At 40.6% G+C, this 20,429-nt stretch overlaps 1 protein-coding gene across 8 annotated transcripts in view; it reads right to left on the minus strand.

The window, feature by feature from the left end:
* dlgap2a (discs, large (Drosophila) homolog-associated protein 2a) overlaps window positions 1-20,429 on the minus strand; it is a 961,527-nt gene that overhangs the window by 400,418 nt on the left and 540,680 nt on the right. The gene's annotated exons all lie outside the window — the stretch shown is intronic.

Below are 20,429 nucleotides of genomic sequence, written 5' to 3' on the forward strand. Positions count from 1 at the left end.
AGCCATTATCACCATTTGAGGGTTTTTGTTGAATGACTTTGGTTATCACTGATTGGAGAAGCATTTCATAGTTTTTTTTTTATTTGCTCAAGCCAACAGGCAATAAAATAGGGTGTGCTGTAAGACTTTGACTTTACTTCATAAGTTCTGATCAAATCATTTGCTTCCAGACATGGGTGTAACTTTGGACTACAGAATGGTAGGAGGTACAAGTAGAAGCTGCTGGAGGAGGGAGGAGGAAGATGGAGAGAATGACACCCAGTCGAAGGCTACAAAACAGAGGATGTTCAGGGAGTAATTCTCCTTTTTCAGCCTCAGCATATGAGACGACCACCGATTCATTAAGGATGCACACACTGAAATTTGACACCTGCTCAGTCAAAGCTGCAACCAGAGCAAGGCAATACAATATTGCTAGGGGCTTTGAAGGTAATCACGGCCATATATTTTATATGTTGGTATGTTCCAGGTTGGAGAAGACAACAGTTACAGCATCTGAATTTGCTTCTCTGTATCCCTGCAGAAGTGAATAAATCACATTCTCTCTTGCTGGATGGAAACATTCAGAGTGAGCAGTCAACTCTGCAAAGATTGCAGCTTCTTCATAGCTCAGAATGCCTCGGATAGGATCCATATTGCATTGCAAACACAGAGGGTCCCGTGCAAGATATACATGTATATCATAGAGATATTGGGCAGCAGTTATGAAAAATTCATTGTGTGGCATTCCGCTTGCCAGATGCATTTGGGATCATCATAACAAACCAGAAGATGGTTACTGGGTTATAGTAGTTTTCATCAAGGGCAAGGGTCAAGACTTCAGGCAGCATAAGTGTAATGAAAGTTCAAATGAAATGTGATAGAGAAGGCTTTTGGGGAACAGAAAGAATGCTTTTATGATGTGAATAACTCTGGAGAACCCCTTTAACACTCAGCACAGCATCAGCAAGATTTATGGTGGTCTGCTGAATGCTACACAACCTTTTCAGCAATTTAGTTTACTCACTCATTGGATATGGGCATTGTTGGCTGGGCCAGCATTTATTACTCACTCTTAGCTGCACTGTGCTACTTTCTTGAATCATTGCACTCCATTTGGTGCAGGTAGACTCATAATGCCATTATAGAGTGAGTTGCGGGAATTTGACTCAGCGAATTGAAGGAATGGTGATATATTTCCAGGTCTGGATGGTGAGTTGCTTGGATGCAACTTGCTGGTGGTGTTAGTGATGTTCCTGTGCATCTGCTGCCTTTAGCTTTCTGGATAATAGTGACTGTGTGTTTGGAAGGTGCTGTCCTGGGAGCCTTGGTTAATTTCTGCAGTGCATTTTGTAGATCATATACAATGCTGTTTGAGTGTTGGTGTTGGAAATAGTGGATGATTGTAGACATGTTGCAAATCAAGTGAGCATTTTTATTCTGAATGATGTCAAGCTTCTTGAGTATTTTTTGGAGTTGTACTTATTCAGGTAAGAGAGGAGTATTCCATCATACTCCTAACTTGTGCCTTATAGATGGTGGGCAGGTTCTGGAGAGTCAGGAAGTCAGTTATTAATCACCACCTTGAATTTCTATACTCTGACCTGCTCTTGTAGCCACGTATTTATATGGTTAGTTCAGTTGTGAATGTCATCCTCAGGATGTTAATATTGGGGGGGGGGGGGGGGGGGGGGGGGGGGAAGAAGGCATTGGGATTCAGTGACAGCAATGTTATTGAATGTCAAGGACTATGGCTAGATTCTTTTCTTGTTGAAGATGGACATTGCCTGGCATGAATGTTACTTGTCTCTTGGCAGCTCAAGTCTGGATATTGTCCAGATCTTGCCACAGTTGGATATGGACCACTTCAAGTAAGAAGTAATGAATGGCACTAAGCATTGTGCAATCATCAGCGAACATCACTGCTTTTGACTTTATGATGGAAAGAAGATCACACTACCCTGAGGAAATCTTGTAGCGATGACAATTAATTTCTAATAACAGCAAACACCTTCCTTTGTGCCAAGTATAACTCCAACCAGCAGAGAGTTCTTCCTCTCAACTTCAATTGACCCCAATTTTGCTATGGCTCCTTAATGCCATCCTTGGTCAAATACAGCCTTGACGTTAATGGTAGTCACCCTCAACTTGTCAATGCAGTTCAGCTTTGTTATCCACATTTAAACCAAAGCTTGACTTAGCTTTTGCTACTAGCTGAGGAGGAAGTGTTCATGAGTGCCCCATTTGACCATGAAAGCAGGAAACATAGGTCTTTAATTGAATTGAATTTATTGTCACGTGTACTGAGACACAGTGAAAAGCTTTGTCTTGCGAGAAATACAGGCAGATCACATAGTTAATTAGCATAGATTAATAAATAATATGTAACAGTGGCAAAAACAAAAACACATATACAGGTGAATGTTAAGAGTTTGTGAGTCCATTCAGTATTCTAACAATAGTAGGGTAGAAACTGTTTTGAAACTGGCTGGTGCGTGAGTTCAGGCTTCTGTACCTTCTCCCCGATGGTAGAGGTTGTCAAAAAGCATTGCCAGGGTGAGATGGATCTTTGAGGATGCTGGCAGCCTTTCCTTGACAGTGGACCTGGTAGATGGATTCTATAGATGGGAGGTTGGCCTTTGTGATTGTCCGGGCTGAGTTCACCACTCTATGTAACCGTCTCTGATCTTGAATGGTACAGTTGCCATACCAGCTGATACATCCAGACAGAATGCACTCGATGGCATACCTATAAAAGTTGGCAAGGGTATTTGTTGTCATGCCAAATTTCCTCAGCTGCCTGAGGAAGAAGGGATGTTGTTAGGCCTTTGTAACCAGTGTGTCCACATGAAGAGTCCAAGAAAGCTCATTGTAGATGACCACTCCCAGGAGCTTGACACTCTTTACTCGTTCCACCTCTGTGCTGTTAATATGTTGGGGGGCATGAGTAACATCTCACCGAAAGGTAATAATGAGTTCCTTGGTTTTACCGGCATTGAGAGCTCGGTCGTTCTCAGTGCACCTCTCGTTTGTGGTCTGTTTCATCGCCATCTGAGATTCGAAAAACTATGGTCGTGTCATTAACGAACTTGTATCTGGCATTAGGCTGGTATTTAGCGACGCAGTCATGGGTATACAGTAAGGGGCTGAGTATGCACCCTTGAGGGGCTCCAGTGTTAAGTGTTAGTGAGGATGAAATATTGTCCTCAATCTTCACTGATTGTGGCCTGTGGGTCAGGAAACTGAGGATCCAGTTGCAGAAAGTGGGGCTTAGTCCAAGATCGCTAAGTTTAGTAATCAGTCTCGAGGAGATAGTAGTGCTGAAGGTTGACTGTAGTCAATGAGTAGGATTCTTAGGTATTGTTTATGGTGTCAAGATGTTCTAGGGAGGAGTGAAGAACAAGTGACATTGCATCTGACGTGGATCTGTTGGTTCAATAGGCAAAGTGGAGTGGGTCAAGAGTAGTGGGGAGGCTGGAGTTAATTAATGCTATGATTTTTCAAAGCACTTCATGACCACCGAAGTTAGGGGCACTGGGTGGTAGTCATTGATACATGCTACATGAGCCTTCTTAGGCACAGGGATAATGTTGGCTCTCTTAAAACAGACAGGGACAGTGGTCTGCTGCAGGGAGAGGTTGAAGATGTCCAAGAAGACCTCTGCCATGATGTGTGCATGGCCTGGTACTCTGTCTGGTCCCATCGCTTATCTTGGATTAATATGAAGGAAAACTGTTCTGACCTCTGATGCCGTGATTGTTGGGATAGGTTCATCAGGACTTGTCGGAATTGGTGTTACCTCTCCACCAAAATTCTGCTCAAAGCTAGCATAGACGGTGTTGAGATGACCTGGGAGGGATGTGTCATTGTCTGCTATCTTGCACTGTCTTTTTTTAGAACCTGTGATGTCGTTCTGTCCTTGTCATAGTCGCTGGGTGTCTGTCTGGGTCTCTACTTTGGGTCAGTATTGGTCTTTGGCTGTCTTAATGGCTCTGCGAAGGTCATACTTGGTTTCCTTATATTTGAGTGTGTCTCCTGATCTGAAGGCCTCATACTTGTATTTTAGCAGGTTCTGTATGTTCTGATTCATCCAGGAACTCCATTCCTGGAACTCCATTCATCAAGACACCAAACTTTCCTTCTGTGAGTGACAATCCATCTGAAATGCACCGGGCTATTGACAGACAACAGCAATAGCACGGATGATTTTATAATGGGACACAGCCATGCTGACACAACAACTGGCTTTTGCTCCATGGAACCAGTTTCACTTCCTTAAGTTGTTGGTGCTTCATAGTACAGCAATTTATTGGGGTTAGACTGCTGGGCTGCTATTGGTAGATTGTTAGTAGGTGACTGATGAGCATATGATATACTGAGCAATGTGTGAGGCCAGTGGCACATTTGATGTGGAATGAAATTTGAAGATACATTCATTGATCTTGATTACTTGTATAAGGTCATTGAACTATTCTGTACCACAAGATTTAGGTGTTCAGGGTTTAGCAGCTAGCATTAACCTTCATAACTATCTGATGGCATGGTCTTCACAAAGCTTGTCCAGATCTTGAGGGGCTTCCGGCCCCACTGTAGATACAACACATCTCCCCCCTCCCAACCCAACCCCTACTCCTCCAATCTCCTAGGTCTCCAGTACAATATCAGGCAGTTCAGCACATTCTGTCACCTATTGTACCATAATACGGTTGTTTTTCTGATCAGCTTATCTTCCAATACCTGTACCTGTCAAAATTATGCTCAGCGTTAAGTGATCATATCGTCAAACAAGCTTCGCCCCCTTCTGAGGTGTGCAGCTGTCCACAGCATGCTTGACATTGCCAGCATGCAGCAATCATTTGGCTAGCTGCATCAAGTTGGCATGCTGCTTTTATCTGAAGCAGCAGACAGGAGGCAATCACACATTGTGATACTTCACATTCATTTTCAGGGGGCACCAAACATTTCCCCACATCCTTTACAGAAATCATTCGAACTCAATTTAAATTCAGTCAGGGATTTGGACATAATTGTCAATGCATGCACTCAGTCCATCAACAACCATCTCTGCGGTGGTTATACTCTTTAAATAATGCTGGTATACACAAATTATTAATAAGAAAAGCATGTGTGGGACTTGGGAGCTGAGCGATAATAAGCATTATGATGATCTCAGTACCATAGATTTCAGTATATTACAGGAACAGAGTCCTTTCAGATTGATATGCACAATTAGATTTTCAGAAGGGTCGACATCTTAATGCTGCTGACCACACACAGTGCTTTTTGAAATTCAATCCACATGGGGAAGCTGTTCGCTCTTGACAAGTGTTTGTACATGTTTGTATTGATGTATGATGCATGACGAATTTTAAAAATAATGCTTCCAATACAATCTGGCTTTGTACTTTGCTAAATGCCCAGGAAATTGAAAGGCACCCCTTGGTGAAACATCAGGGCTGCAAAGGCACTTGCTGCAATGGGAAAATTTGTACAAATCAATGTCACAATGTTCTTCCTAAATCAAGACATTTTCAGGCAAAGCTAAATAAACATCTTTGGTTGCAAACCATTTTCATGTTATTCTTTTGACTTTGTTTCTTCAGACTTGTGCACCAAGAGTGCAGAGAACATCCATAGCACAGCACACAAATTGCAGGAATCAATTCCTGAGTTTGAATGTCAGCACCCTGGGCATCTTGACCAGTGAGCTTCCAGCTTCATTTTCATCCATCTAGCACAATAGGTGGAGCCTGGAAGATTGGATGGTAATTGAGGGGCTGCCAACTTTGCTATGGCCCTCCAGGGAGGATCAAATTGGGAGTACAGTGGAATGGACACTTTCATAGCCTGGGTGAGAATGGAGATAAAAAGCCAGATCATAGGCAAGTGAGAAGCCAGGACCTAAGGTATTACAGCAAATGAATTTCAAGGTGGGGAACAACAACCCAGGTTATTTTCATGTGGATTGAGAAGTGTGGCGCTGGAAAAAGCACAGCAGGTCAAGCACCATCAGAGGAGCAGGAGAGTCGATATTTCAGGTTAGGATTAGGACCTTTCATCTGGACTGGGGAGGGGAAAGGGTTCTAAGAAGTAAATGGGGGGGGAGGGCTGGGGGAAAGGTAGGTAGAATGGCGATAGGTGGATGTAGGTAGGAGGTGATTGTGATTGGTCAGTGGGAATGTTGGAGCGGATAAGGGGGAACAAAAATAGACATGTTAGGTCAGGACAAGGGGCTGTGGGAGAAAGAGAGGGCTGGACCTGGGATGAGGTGGGGGATGGGGTGATTTGGAAGGTGGTGAATTCTAAGTCTACAAAATCTCCCCACCTGGCACCTGACATACCTGACACCCTGCTCTCTAGCCACTTGGAGCCTTACTTAGCTAGGATCCTAACCCCTTATTCATCTCACTTCCTATCCGTCCAGCACTCTAATCTCATGCTTACCTTTTGTATTTACTCTTTGACTGGAACTGTCAAAGTGGCTGTCTGTGATCTTGGAACTTTAAATTACAGAATAAAGCAAGTGTTTGCTGTGTAAAAGGTGCATGGTTTATCTTCTCCCAATTGTTCTGTATTCTGAACAACCTGTCAGACTGGAATTGCAGCTCCACTTTTCTGAACGAATTCTGATTGGAATCTTCTGTCAGAAATGTAAGAAGAAACTGTAAGAACAATGTGCATATGATTTCTACTCCATGGAAAAGCTGGGCCATTTGTTGTTGTTCACTCTTGAGATGTGAACATTGCTGATAAGGTCAACATTTACTGAGAGTGAAATTTGTTTGGTCACATCCACATAGTTATGTTCATGAACTTATGAAAAAAGAGACACATTACACTAAAAAAACATGGAGAATGTTACAATCCATTTTATACTAAGATAGAGTTAAGGAAATCAGGTGATTGCACTTCTTGTCTGCAGATATAGAGAAAAAAACTGCCCGACTGTGGAAGCAGGCTGCATGCATGGAGATGGCAGTAAATAACCTTTTTGCGACATGCCACTGAAGAGACATTAAAATACAACAGAAATCTCCTGTAGGTAATCTATTGTCTAACTGTCTACAAAAACTCATGTACAATGGCCAACTAAATGTAATAGCTCTGGAATGAATTTCACCTGACAGAAACCAGCTTATGGAAAGAAACATTTATTGATATACATCTGGACCAATAGGCTCACTTTAGTAAAATAAACCCAAAGGGAAGAGATCCCAACCAGAAAAAGGAAGAACCTGAGGAGAAATTCACTAACAGGCAGAGCATCAAGTCTATCCTTTAAACTTCAGGTTTTAGAGAACCAAGCCATATCTTCTCCACAGGGGCTCAACTACAACTGGAACAGAGACAGAAACTCACTGCTGTGAGGAGTAAAACACTGAATTCAACACCAGAAACATCCAATCTGCATTTTCTTCAAGAAACCAAACAGAAATCATTAACAATTCCAGCTTCCATTTCAAAAGACAGAAGGATATAAAGTTTCTGGTCTCTAAAATCCTGTGTGTAAGCAATCTCTTTTATAACCAACCTTTCTTGAAGGTGTGTGTCTTGTGTGAATGTGAGAGTGGAGGCAGTTGCAAATATATTTGACTGTTGAGAAATAAATATTTATCCATTTTTCAAGAAATAACCTGTCCTGTTGTTGTTTCTTAACAGTCACTGCACTCAAGCAATTAAAACACTTCTTAAAAACATTTCAGGTTGCAGTTAGTCAAGAGATGAGAAAAACAACCAGGAATCAGCCAATCACCTATGCTGCCTGAATCAGCTTTGAATAAATTTTTCTATATTCACTTGTCATCTATGAAACAAATTTATTGACATTTGATGTTGTATAGACAGAAACATATCTGCTGACCTTTAAAAATACTGGAAAACTTGAACACTGTACATAGCAGAATGTACAAAATGCACGATTTCCAGTTGCAATTTCAAGGAGGTTCCATTTTAAGACTTTCGGCAATCAAATGATCAACTATTTGGCAGTACTGGCACACACGTAAACCTAAGATGATATAACCACTTTTTGAAAAGAGTCCCTCAGCTGGCTTGGTCATCTCTATTCATCCTTTACAAAGCAGAGGTCATAGAGAATCATAGAATCCCTACAGTGTTGAAACAGGCCGTTTGGCCCAACAAGTGCACACTAAACCACTAAAGAGTGTCCCATTCCAGATCCTTTCCTCTACTCTATATTTACCCTGTCTAATGCACCTAATCTACACATATCGGAACACTATGGGCAATTTAGCATGGTCAATTCACCTAACCTGCATATTTTTGGACTGTGGGAGGAAACCGGAGCACCTGGAGGAAACCCACACAGACATGGGGAGAATGTTCAAACTCCACACAGGCACCCGAAGTGGGAATCAAACCCGGATCCCTGGCGCTTTGAGACAACAGTGGTAACCACTGAGCCACCATGCTGCCCATGGTAGGCCATCTTCTTTGAACTGCTTCAGTCCACTTGGTGTATTCACAATGCTATTAGGGAAAAGGTTCCAGGATTTTGATCCTACAACATTGAAGCAATGGCCATTTATCCCCCAGTCAGGATGGTTAATGCCTTGGAAGGAAATATGCAAATGGTATCCCTGTATCTGGCCACTTGCAAGCATGTTCAGCACCTGTATTCTTAAGAAGTTGCACAAGATGATCTTGTTAAAGAAACATGGACTGATTTTATGTCTACAAACAACTAAATTTCCAATTTGAGTGACTGTGTCACAAACATTCTATCCAAATGTACATATGCCATTTAAAAGGTGCAAACTGCTGAAAATCAACAGCCACAATGTTGCCAATCTAAAATTTATTTGGCTTGGCCTGATGGAAAGTACTGAAATCTTTTACATTATTTTATGACTTTTACAATAATGTTATGAAACATTAACCATCTCCACAAAATCCTGCAGCATTGTCCTCAAAGAGATGTTTTATGTAATTTAATATTCCTGGTCATAGCACACTAAAATCAGGATCAATCCTCTCATTTGGTCATTGATGTCCGCCTCTAATGTTTTAGATGAAAATTAATAAATTTCACTGTGTGGTGCATTTCTTTCAGGACACCAGAACCTACCAATGAATATTATTTTTTCTTACAGTCTTATTCTTTTTGTGCTCAACAGGTGAGAAAAATTAGCACTTTAAGAAAACATCAAACATCAGGTCATCTGCCGTGCTGGAATATTAAGAGTTAGGTTCTCAACTCTGCTACAACAATGTATCTCAAACAATTTGGACAATTGCATCATCTTTCCATCTTCCTACAAAAGCCATCCCACGGAACTTAACTTTGAAAAACTGTGAATTTAATACAGTTTATATTAAATTAGAGAGGGTTTTTATTTTGCCATGCCACTACAAATTCAGCTGCGATTTCATGAATTAACTCAGCATAGATTCTTTGCAGGAGAAAGTGAGGACTGCGGATGCTGGAGATCAGAGCTGAAAATTTGTTGCTGGAAAAGCGCAGCAGGTCAGGCAGCATCCAAGGAGCAGGAGAATCGATGTTTCGGGCATGAGCCCTTCTTCAGGAAGAAGGGCTCATGCCCGAAACGTCAATTCTCCTGCTCCTTGGGTGCTGCCTGACCTGCTGCGCTTTTCCAGCAATACATTTACAGCATAGATTCTTTGCAGCCTGAGGATAGAAAAACAGACTTTCATAACCTCTTGTGGGGTGCTTTCATATCTTTGCTTGAAGTGAAAGGTCAAATAATTCAATTTGTATTGTGCTGGAGAGTTGTCTACAACAACATTTCTGGTGCCTGCTCCACAAAAAGTAGCCTTATGTCACTATGATAAATATTCCAGAAATTTCCAGCACTTTTATTAAAGTAATTTTCTATTCCTATCAGTACAGTGGATTAGATTCACCTGGACTGGATGGCATTTGTATTGCAAACCATTTATTCACTTTTCTGCCAAAGCATTAAAACCACAGTGCTGTTGGGAAAACACACTGTTGACTTTGTCATAGACGTGGTTTTAACTTAGCTTTGGAAGAGATCAAAAGACAATTTTAGAGGAAGAGGATAATATACTTGAGATTGCAGGGAAATTAATATTGAATCACGGATTGGAACTGGCTAACATGTGAGCAATGAAAACTGTATTAGAAAAAATAATGATACTGAAGATGCACAAATCCCCAAGACCTGATGGTATCCAACCTGGGATTTTAAAGAAAATAGCTGAGGAAATTGCAGATGTTTTGGCTATAAACTTTCAAAGCTCTCTTGAATGGATTGGAAATATGCAAATGTTGCTTCATTATTAAGATAGGCAATATAATGACAACAAAAAATTGTAGACCTGGCAGTCCAAAATACATTGTGGGAAAGATAATATAATCTATAGTTAAGGACGGATTGGGTCAGCATTTTCAGAATTTTGAGATGATTTGGGAAAACCATGTTGGAGTTATCGAGGATAGGTCGTGTCTAATAAAGTCAATTGAATTTTCATGGAAGGGCAGCAGGGTGACACAGTGCCAGACACCCGGGTTCAATTCCCACCTCAGGCAACTCTCTGTGTGGAGTTTGCACATTCTCCCAGTGTATCTGTGGGTTTCCTCCAGGGTGCTCCGGTTCTCTCCCACAGTCCAAAGATGTGCAGGTTAGGTGAATTGGCCATGCTAAATTGCCTGTAATGTTAGGTGAAGGGATAAATGTAGGGGAATGGGTCTGGGTGGGTTGCTCTTCGGAGGGTCGGTGTGGACTTGTTGGGCCGAAGGGCCTGTTTCCACACTGCAAATAATCTAATCTAACTATACTAGTAGTAGGGAGGGAATACCTATGAGTAGCTTTTATGCAGATTTTCCAATGGCACTTGATAGGGATACACATAAGGCATTGTTAACTAAAATTAAATTTCATGAAATTAAAAGAAAATTATTAAGCTGTTTGCTGATTTGGTGGGTGGTGGAAGTTAGTGAATAGAGATAATCAATAACAAATTGGAAAGAGAGACTCATGGCGGCTCAAACATACCTATATTGGGATCACAACTATTCATTATGTCTACTCCAAACCTAAATAGCATCAAAGGGAGTCATGTGTCCAAGTCTGTCAATGAACCAAAGATTCTTGTACTAGCGAATTGGGGAATAAAATTACAGCTGTAGATAGATTAAATGCATGGGCAAAATTGTGGCAAATTGATTTATAAGTGAACAATGTAAGTAAATATGAAGTCAATCATTTTGGACAAGCAGAGGTTAGTTCAGAGTTATTTTTAAATGATGAAAAGCTAAGAAACGATTTGACACTCCATGCATACACATCACTAAAATGTAATACAAAATACCTCAAAAGACTATTGGAATGTTAGCCTTTATAAGTTGAGCTTAAAATATAAAGGAAAGGTTATTTCACAACAACTATACAAACAACACTCTACTTCTGGAGTAAGTTTGAACAGATTTAGCCATTGCTTCCCAGAAAGGATACATTGGTCTTTGAGAGACTGCAGTGTAGATTCACCAGAGTGTTAACAGGATCAGATTATGAGAGTCCACTACATAAACTAAGATTGTATTCTCTGATATATATGAAGGAAAGGGATTATTTGTTTAAAAGTTTTAGGATTTCAAAAGGAATCAATATGATTGATGAAGAGCACAATCTCTGACACTGACAGTAGAATATAAAGGTTCAAGAATTTAGGTCCTAAACAGGTGGAAGTATGGACACCAATGTTTGGAAATGTACAAAAGAGCAAAATTAAAGGAACACAGTTTTGTTAGTCAGTTGTTGAGCAGGAGAAGGCAACATGGAAAGCCAGGTATGGAACCATGGAAGCATTTGAAGAACAGGAGGAAAATTTAAAACTTGAGGAGTTGATGGATTGAAAGCAAATATAGGTCAGCAAGCATAAGTTTGGATAGGACTTGGTGCAGGTTAGGATCGAAGCAACAGAGTTTTGGATGATCTCAACATCTATGCTTTGGAATAGTTCCATAAATATGTGAATTAAATGAATCAATAAAAAGCAATAAATAACAATGGTCAATATATTTTATCACCAATGCATGATGAAGGATAATTGTAAGTGTTATACTTCACTGGAGTGATGTGCTGGAAGTCAAACCCTGTTATATGCAAATTCAACATAACAGAGATTCTATCAAAGTATGCAAAGTTCGTAAATTTACTTGTTAGTTTTGACTCAGCCTAACAGAATACATGGATCAGGTTTATTTATTTAAAGTAAAACTGCTCTTTATTACAAATAAGTAGATTCAACCTACAGAGTAAAAACTACGAAACGTCAACATACTAGCTAAAGCTCTACCTCCCTTATAAAACAAAATACACGGACAAAAGAAAACATTGTTAAGCGGACAGAAAAACTGAGAAATGAGTGCCCATAGAATACACTGAGATGACCCTTTTGCCTGTCAGCACTTGTGGTTCTTCAACCTCCCTTCTCCAGATACTTTTCATGACCTTCTAGGAGGCACAGAGTGATTGTAAAGTGTCTGGCTTACTGGTTTAAAGCAACAGCAACAGGGTAAATAAACTGGTTTTATGCAGGCATCAGGTCTACTGCAGTGACACATCATCTCCCCTTCCAGAGGTTCAAAAGTATCTGGCAACAGTGTTCACACATTCAGCTACACAGGGGCCAATCAAATATTTTCCAGGAGGCCTGATGCCTTTTTTGTTGACAGCCTGTCACCACTCCACAAATCAATCAGCTACTTGTTGCCCACTGAATCTCACTTGATACACAAACCTTGAAGCCAGCCCAACTGCTACCAACCTTTCCAACTGCCGAATAAAGCAGCAATGTGAGAATAACTTACAATGAGATTTGTTGATATGCAGCAATTCCTTCCACAATCGTTGGTTTTGAAATAGTCATTGTTCCATTTCAGGTCACAGTCAAAAATACAGAAAAAAAAGAGATTGTCTTTACATGAGAAACATAATGAGAGTGCAGCAGAAACACAAGTCTTTCTTTCTTGTCTATGAATTGTAGGATAGAAAGTTATTCATTCCAATTATACCATCGTAGAGAAATGACAAATTGCAAGCACAGTACTTCCCAGAAATATGACAAGGAATAAAAATGGAAAATGTGGAAATACTCTGAAGATCATTCATCAAATTAAAGTATTAACTCTGTTCCTCTTTCAATAGGTGTTGTTAGACCTGTTGAGTGTTTCAAGCAATCTTCTTTCTTTTATTTTGGAATTTGAGCATCTACATATTCCCTTCATTTAACAGAATTAGAAGTCATGTTAGCTTAACTGCCTCAGCTATTGAATAAAGACAGATGACCTGCAATTGAGGTCCATAATTTATCCAGTATTGTATGTTTCTGTTGATAGCCAAATAAATTGAGATAGCATGTGCTGTGGAGTAGACATTAATTTTCATGTAGGAAATCAGAAATTCATCCCAAAGGTGAAGGAACATCCCAAGGGGAGGTGGAGAGGCAACCGTTGCTGACTTGGGAACTCAAGGACAGCAATAAAAACAAAGAAAATGCATAAATTATTATGAAAATTGGAAAGACTTTAAAAACCTGCACAGAACAACTAAAAAAGCAGGAAAAATAGGAGAATGTGAGTTATGAGGGTAAGCTAGCTAGTAATGTAAAAGAGGATTGTAAGAGTTTCTTTAGATTTACAAAAAGGTGAAAGAGAGGCAAGAGTGGACATTCAACTGCTGAAAATGAGTCTGGAGAAGTAGTAACAGAGAACAATGAAATGGTGGAGGAACTGAATATGTATTTTACATCGGTCAGGTTGAAAGAGATTGCTGAGGAGATGGCGGAGGCATTGATGGAGACCTTTTTAGAAATTCTGAACTCAGGAAGGGAAAAGGCTAATGTAACATTCCTGTTTAAGAAAGGAGGGAGGCAGAAAATAGGAAATCTGGCTCAGTAGTTGGCACTGCTGCCTCACAGGGCCAGGGACCCGGGTTCGATTCCAGCTCTGAGTGACTGTGTGGTGTTTGTATGCTCTCCCCGTGTTTGCATGGGTTTCCTCTGGGTGTTCTGGCTTCCTCCCACAATCCAAAGCTCAAAGAAAATATTATTGTGCTGGAGTGAGGATGTCTGAAAGAATTTAGGGACAATATGTATATGGTTAGAGATAAGGAATAATAGAAATGTTCTTATCTAACAGAGTATATTCTACAAGTCATCAACTGGTGGGAAATATATAACAGAAGAAATTTGCAAAGAAATTACAGAAAGGAACATGAAATACAGTGAAGTTATAATGGAAGACTTTAATTGTCCTAATATACGTTGGGTTAATAATATGTTTAGGGCAAAGCTGGGAAAGAGTTTCTGTTCAGCATTTTTTTTTGTTTTTAATCTTTCACAAGATGTCAGCATTGCTGGAAAAGCCAACGTTTGCTACCAAAGCCAAACTGACAGACGAATGTGGTGATGAGCTGCCTCTGGAACTGTGACAGTTAATGTGGTGTAGGCGCATTCACAATGCAGTCAGGAAGTTCCAGAATTTTATGATGGTAACACCATCAAATGTCAAGAGGAGGATGGAGGCATACTCTTTTGTTGGAGATGGTCATTGTCTGGTAAGGAAACTAAGCATTGCTGAGTGTGGTTCTGTGGAAAGCAATGGATCAAGTAGATAAAGTAGCTTTAGCAGTACATTTAGGGGACAGTGATATAACCTTTTATGTTGAATGTGTGCCTTGTCTTTGAGAAAATTCATCTTTAAGGACCTAATGGCTTGCAAACTATATACAGAGTAACTTGTTGCCTTGTTGTAACGCTTACTTCATAATTTGTAATGGGCTTTACTGTCTTAATAAAACGAACCCATGGAATTAATCAATGCCTACTTAGTGACTGATTATTAGATTACTTCAATTAACATGACAAAATGGACAAATGGAGAAAACATCATGCTGATCAGGCTTATCATGCTTGAAGATTTAGCCAGCAAGTGAATATGCAGGTAGAACACATGGTGAAATGTCTTAAATTGTGCTAAATCTAAGTTGTACATAAACAATTTCACATGTCTGTTAGAGAATGTTGAAAGTACAGCATGATGACAAGCAGATAAATCCCTTTTGAAAAACCAGTTTAACTCACTTGAGCGAGGCAAGAAATCAGAATGTATGCAAGATCAATAGCAAGCAACGAAAAGTCAAAAGTATATTGCCAAAATTTCCAAAAATCACCTGAGTTTAAATTGAGACATAGCACCCGTCCTGACAGAATTTAGATATTTAAACAGTGTTCAGACACATGGTTTCTAGATTCAGGCATGTCTGATATATAAAAACAAGGCATTAAGATGTCCTGAGGAATAAGTGTCCTAATGGGTCAGTATTAAGATTCAAGAGCTAAAGCATCCCCCAAAATATTAAAAGCATTAGAAGACAAATTCACAGTCAGATCAAATTTCTCAATTCATCAAGCACAATTCATTTCATTTAGACAGAAGTGTATAGAATCGACAAAGTCACTCAATGAGCAAATGTAAAGAAAAGGGACCATTGTGTGATTTTTCAGATGGAGAGTTAGCAAATAGAATTGTTGAGTTGCTGATTACATTCACTTCATAGAGCTTTTCAGGAACATTTTCTAGACAAACCAAAAGGTTATGCATTAAATAGGATGCACATATGTATTAAATGATCTTCACAACCCAAAGAAGCTTACAGGTCCTAACAATAATCTCAACAGTTGACGCAATAATGAGAACTCCCAAACATAGCAAGACAGATGGAAGACATGGCTTTCTGCAAGCATGAAGAAAATGTTTGCTACCTAAGCATAATTGACAGGAGAATGTGATAATGAGCTGCCTTCTTGAAGGAAGCTTTTAATCAATTGTTCAAGGTAGTGGTAGAACAAGCTTTTGGCTGAGGCAATGCATTAGGGGAAAAGCTGATTGAGCTACAAAGAGCTGTGCACTAGGTCAAATGGACTGTGCAGGTTAGCTACAAAAATGCTAAGTGGTATACCACCAGAGGCCATAAAAAACAAAGTATTCAACAAACCAGAATCTGATGATCAACATGATGAGCCAAAGAGTGGTGACATACAATTCACATGTCAAACACATGGGAAAAAAAAAGATGTCCTTCTGAAGTGCTTACAAAATTTCAAATTTTCTGTCCTTTAAAAAATATTGACTAGTTGTTATTAACTAAAATTCACAATGGGCAAATGCCAATATATTACCTTTGAAAATTCTAAAAAAAAGTGTATACCCAGACATGGGAAGTGATGATTAAACCTAAAATAAAACTTTCAGCGTGCAATGATTAATTAATACTACATATGGGCTCAATAGTTCTGGAGTGCAAGTACTATCAATCTGCCTGGACATTGCAGTTGTTCTACACTGTAGACATGATTGGGTCAGCAATTACAGGTATACCAGCAATTACAGGTATACATGACCAGACACTAGCCACAATCCATTGAGTCAGTTAAACATGTGAACCACAATAGAATATGCAACAGACTATCGAAGAACCACTTGCAGAACTGAATATAAAAGAAGACTGGAAAACCTTACTTCCTTTGGAATTAGTGGATCTAAAATCTTCTCACTTTGGAGAGAAAGATGCAAGTTCAAAAGAAAAAACAACTAACTCAGGGTAAATCTAAACTTGAGAATACCATCTCTGAAATGAAGTCTTTAGGGAATACCTCTGCTCAATTCACAAAGATGAATGAAGAGTTGAAAGACAAAGAAAGGAGGCAGAATAAATGACAAGCTTTGTATCATCAGTCCAATGAAAATACTGTTGGCTTACAGAAAGATCTTGAGCAACTTGCACGTAAAACTGATTGGGACTGTGACTGAATCATTAGGCTGAACTCAAAGCAATGCTGGAGAAAATGTTAGACCTCTGAAAATAGGTTAAAGCTGCACAGCAGACTCAAGGAACTGCAAATCAACCATGAGACAGTCTTTTCAAAAATAAATACTAGGAATGATGAAATACGAACTCAAGTGGTACAAGAGAAAGTCAAATAATCACTGAAGCAGCAAATGGAAGAGATATAAGTTCCAAAGAAAATAAGTAAAAGATCAAAGCTGAAGAAGTTGAACAGTCAATAGGACAGGTTATGAATGAAAACATATACTGAACTATCACTAAAATTTTACTGGAATTAGAAACTCTTGAGGAAAAAAATAATGGCAAATGCTGAGAAGATTTAAATCTACTGAGCATTTTTAAGAACAAAATCAGTCACTGGCTATTCTGAAACAAGATTAGTTCTAGAGTGTCAGGAAAAACGAGCTCTGGAACAGCACCGACTGTCCATAAAAGAAAAACGTGAATCCAGACAAAACCACCATTATAAGGTTTGGAGTTTTATAGGCTCACTCGTATAAGTACTTCAACTTTTTTTTTGGAATGGAGGGGATGCTGTAAATGTACCTTAATTCTCTTAATTGCTTTTTAGAGGCTTCACCTTTAAAATCTCCATGGACAATGTATACACAATATTTTGTTTCTGCCTGCTATGGGTTTGCACATGATTGACTGGCAGTTCCAGAGGGTGAGTCTTTCTCCTACTGAGGGGTGAACATTCCACTAGGAAACAGTTTAGCCCAATAGCAGCAATTTACAGCTGTGGGACTAGTCAGTTTGCTGGTCACACTGTCTGTAATTTCCCATCCACTGAATAGGTTAAAAATAGAGAAAAAGAAGCCACAGAAAGGCTGGATGCATTTAAAGTTGCTAAGTCACAAGGACTGAAGGGAAGTAAGTAAACTTTGCAAACATTGGTCATAATCTTTCAGTCTTCCTTAGATAATGGGGTGATGGCAGAGGGCTGGAGAACTGCAATGGTTACACCCTTAGTAAGTATAAGGATAAGTTCAGAAACAAGAGTTTAATCACATTAGTGAAAACATTTAGAAACAGTATTCTGAGATTAAACATGGGCTTACCGAGAGCAAATTGTGTTTAATCAAACTGATCAAGCTTTTCTGGTGAGGTAACAGTGAGGGCTGATGAGAACAATGCAGTTGATGTGCTGAACATAGATTTCCATTAGGTATTTGACAGTGTGCCACATAACAGAATGTCACCAAATTCAAAGCCTACGGAATAAAAGGGGCAATGCCACCATGTGAATAAAGCTGGTTGACAAATAACAAAGTGCGTTGAATTCCCCGTGGATCAATATCGGAACCTCTGATTTTCTTGATCTACGTTAGTGACCTAGATGTGTGTTTACAGGGAATTTCAAATTTGGAGATGTCACACAACTTCGAAGCATTGTGAACTAGGAAGAGGGTAGTGTTACTTTTGTATTTCATACGCAGGCTGGTAGAGTGAACAATGATCTGGGAAATGATTCTTTATGCAGACAAGCATGAAGTGACACATATTAGTAGTAAACTGGAGGAAAGGCAAAGAGAAAATTCAGGAACTTCAATGAGTGCTAAGCACAGCTGTAGATTCTTGGCACTGTGAGATAGGTCAAGTACATTAGGCATTTCAGCACCTTCCAGAGCATAGCCATGAAATCTTGTATGGGCCCAACCATGGTTGTAAGCAGCCCCTCCAGTCTTATAGTAGCAATCACAGTTCCTGTCTGCATCGATCGATAGCTGTACCATTCAAATACAGACTGACGTGCTCGACATATGACAAGGGGCAGCTTCAATGCTGACAGATTTGACTTTTAATCAATCATCTGCAGTCACATGCTGAAGTAATGGTTGCAGCCTTTGGATTGCTCAATCAATATAAGAACAATTATAGATGGTTATTTGATTTAATTATTCACTTCTGTAGGGCAATCTACTGATTTCAGTTATCAATACTCAGTTAGGGGATTTGAGGTTTGCCCTCATTTTTATGAAAACTGGTTGAATGTCAGGGTTTGGGGCCTGGCTTTGCCATTCTCCTCCCTTGTAAAATCGCTGTTTCTCTGTATACAGCTGTAAATGTTAATTGTTTATGTAAACTGTGAATTGTTTAATAAAATATAAAATTAAAAAAAAATCAACACTCAGTTAGAACTTCCCTGAATACTCCATAGTTAGGTTTTGGCCCTTGCAATACTCTGGGCTGGATTTATATTTTTTTGCCTAAGTGTGAGTCACAATCAGGTTTTTGGAGAGTTTGTCACTAACAGGTTCTCACACTCTATGTTACCAAACTTGCCTCATTAACTCCCACCCGTACCCCTACTTTGACTGTCTCACCTGATTCTAGCCCCATTCTACCTCTTGGAGAAAGTGAGGACTGCAGATGCTGGAGTACTGGCGTTGAAAAATGTGGTGCTGGAAAAACACAGCAGGCCAGGCAGCATCCGAGGAGCAGAAGAATCGACGTTTCGGGCATAAACCTTTCTTCAGGAATGAGGCTGGTGTGCCAAGCGGGCTGAGATAAAAGGTAGAGGGGAGGGAATTTGGGGGAGGGGCGCTGGGAATACAATAGGTGGAAGGAGGTGAGGGTGAGGGTGATAGGCCGAAGAGGGGGTGGGGGAGGAGAGGTCGGGAAGAAGATTGTAGGTCAAGAGGACGTTGCTGAATCCGAGGGTTGGGACTAAGATAAGGTGAGGGGAGGGGAAATGAGGAAGCTGGAGAAATCTATATTCATCCCGTGTGGTTAGAGGGTTCCTAGGCAGAAGATGAGGTGCTCTTCCACCAGGCGTTGTGTGGCCAGGGTCTGGCGATGGAGGAGGCCAAGGACCTGCATGTCATTGGTGGAGTGGGAGGAGGAGTTAAAGTGTTCAGCCACGGGGCGGTTGGTTCAGGTGTCCCAGAGGTGTTCTCTGAAACTTTCCACAAGTAGGCGGCCTGTCTCCCCAATGTAGAGGAGACCACATCGGGTGCAGTGGACGGATATAGAAGGATCCATTGGAGCCTTGGAGGGAGGTGAGGGGGGGAAGTGTGGGCGCAAGTTTTGTGCTTCTTGCGGTTGCAGGGGAAGGTGCCGGGAGTGGAGGTTTTCCAAACAGACCCCACCACCAGGGATATATTTCCCTCTCCACCCCTATCAGCATTCAGGAGAGACCACTCCCTCCGTGACTCCCTCGTCAGGTCCACACCCCCCACCAACCCAACCTCCACTCCCGGCACCTTCCCCTGCAACCGTAAGAAGTGCAAAACTTGCGCCCACACCTTCCCCCTCACCTCCCTCCAAGGCTCCAGTGGATCCTTCCATATCTGTTGCAAATTCACCTGCACCTCCACACACATCATTTACTGTATCTGCTGCACCCGATGTAGTCTCCTCTACATTGTGGAGACAGGCCGCCTACTTGCGGAAAGTTTCAGAGAACACCTCTGGGACACCCACACCAACCAACCCAACCGCCCCGTGGCTGAACACTTTAACTCCCCCTCCCACTCCGCCAATGACATGCAGGTCCTTGGCCTCCTCCATCGCCAGACCCTGGCCACATAACGCCTGGAGGAAGAGCGCATCATCGTCCGCCTGGGAACCCTCCAACCACACGGGATGAAT

This window comes from Chiloscyllium punctatum, chromosome 3, assembly GCF_047496795.1.
Source record: "Chiloscyllium punctatum isolate Juve2018m chromosome 3, sChiPun1.3, whole genome shotgun sequence".
Lineage (NCBI taxonomy): Eukaryota > Metazoa > Chordata > Chondrichthyes > Orectolobiformes > Hemiscylliidae > Chiloscyllium > Chiloscyllium punctatum.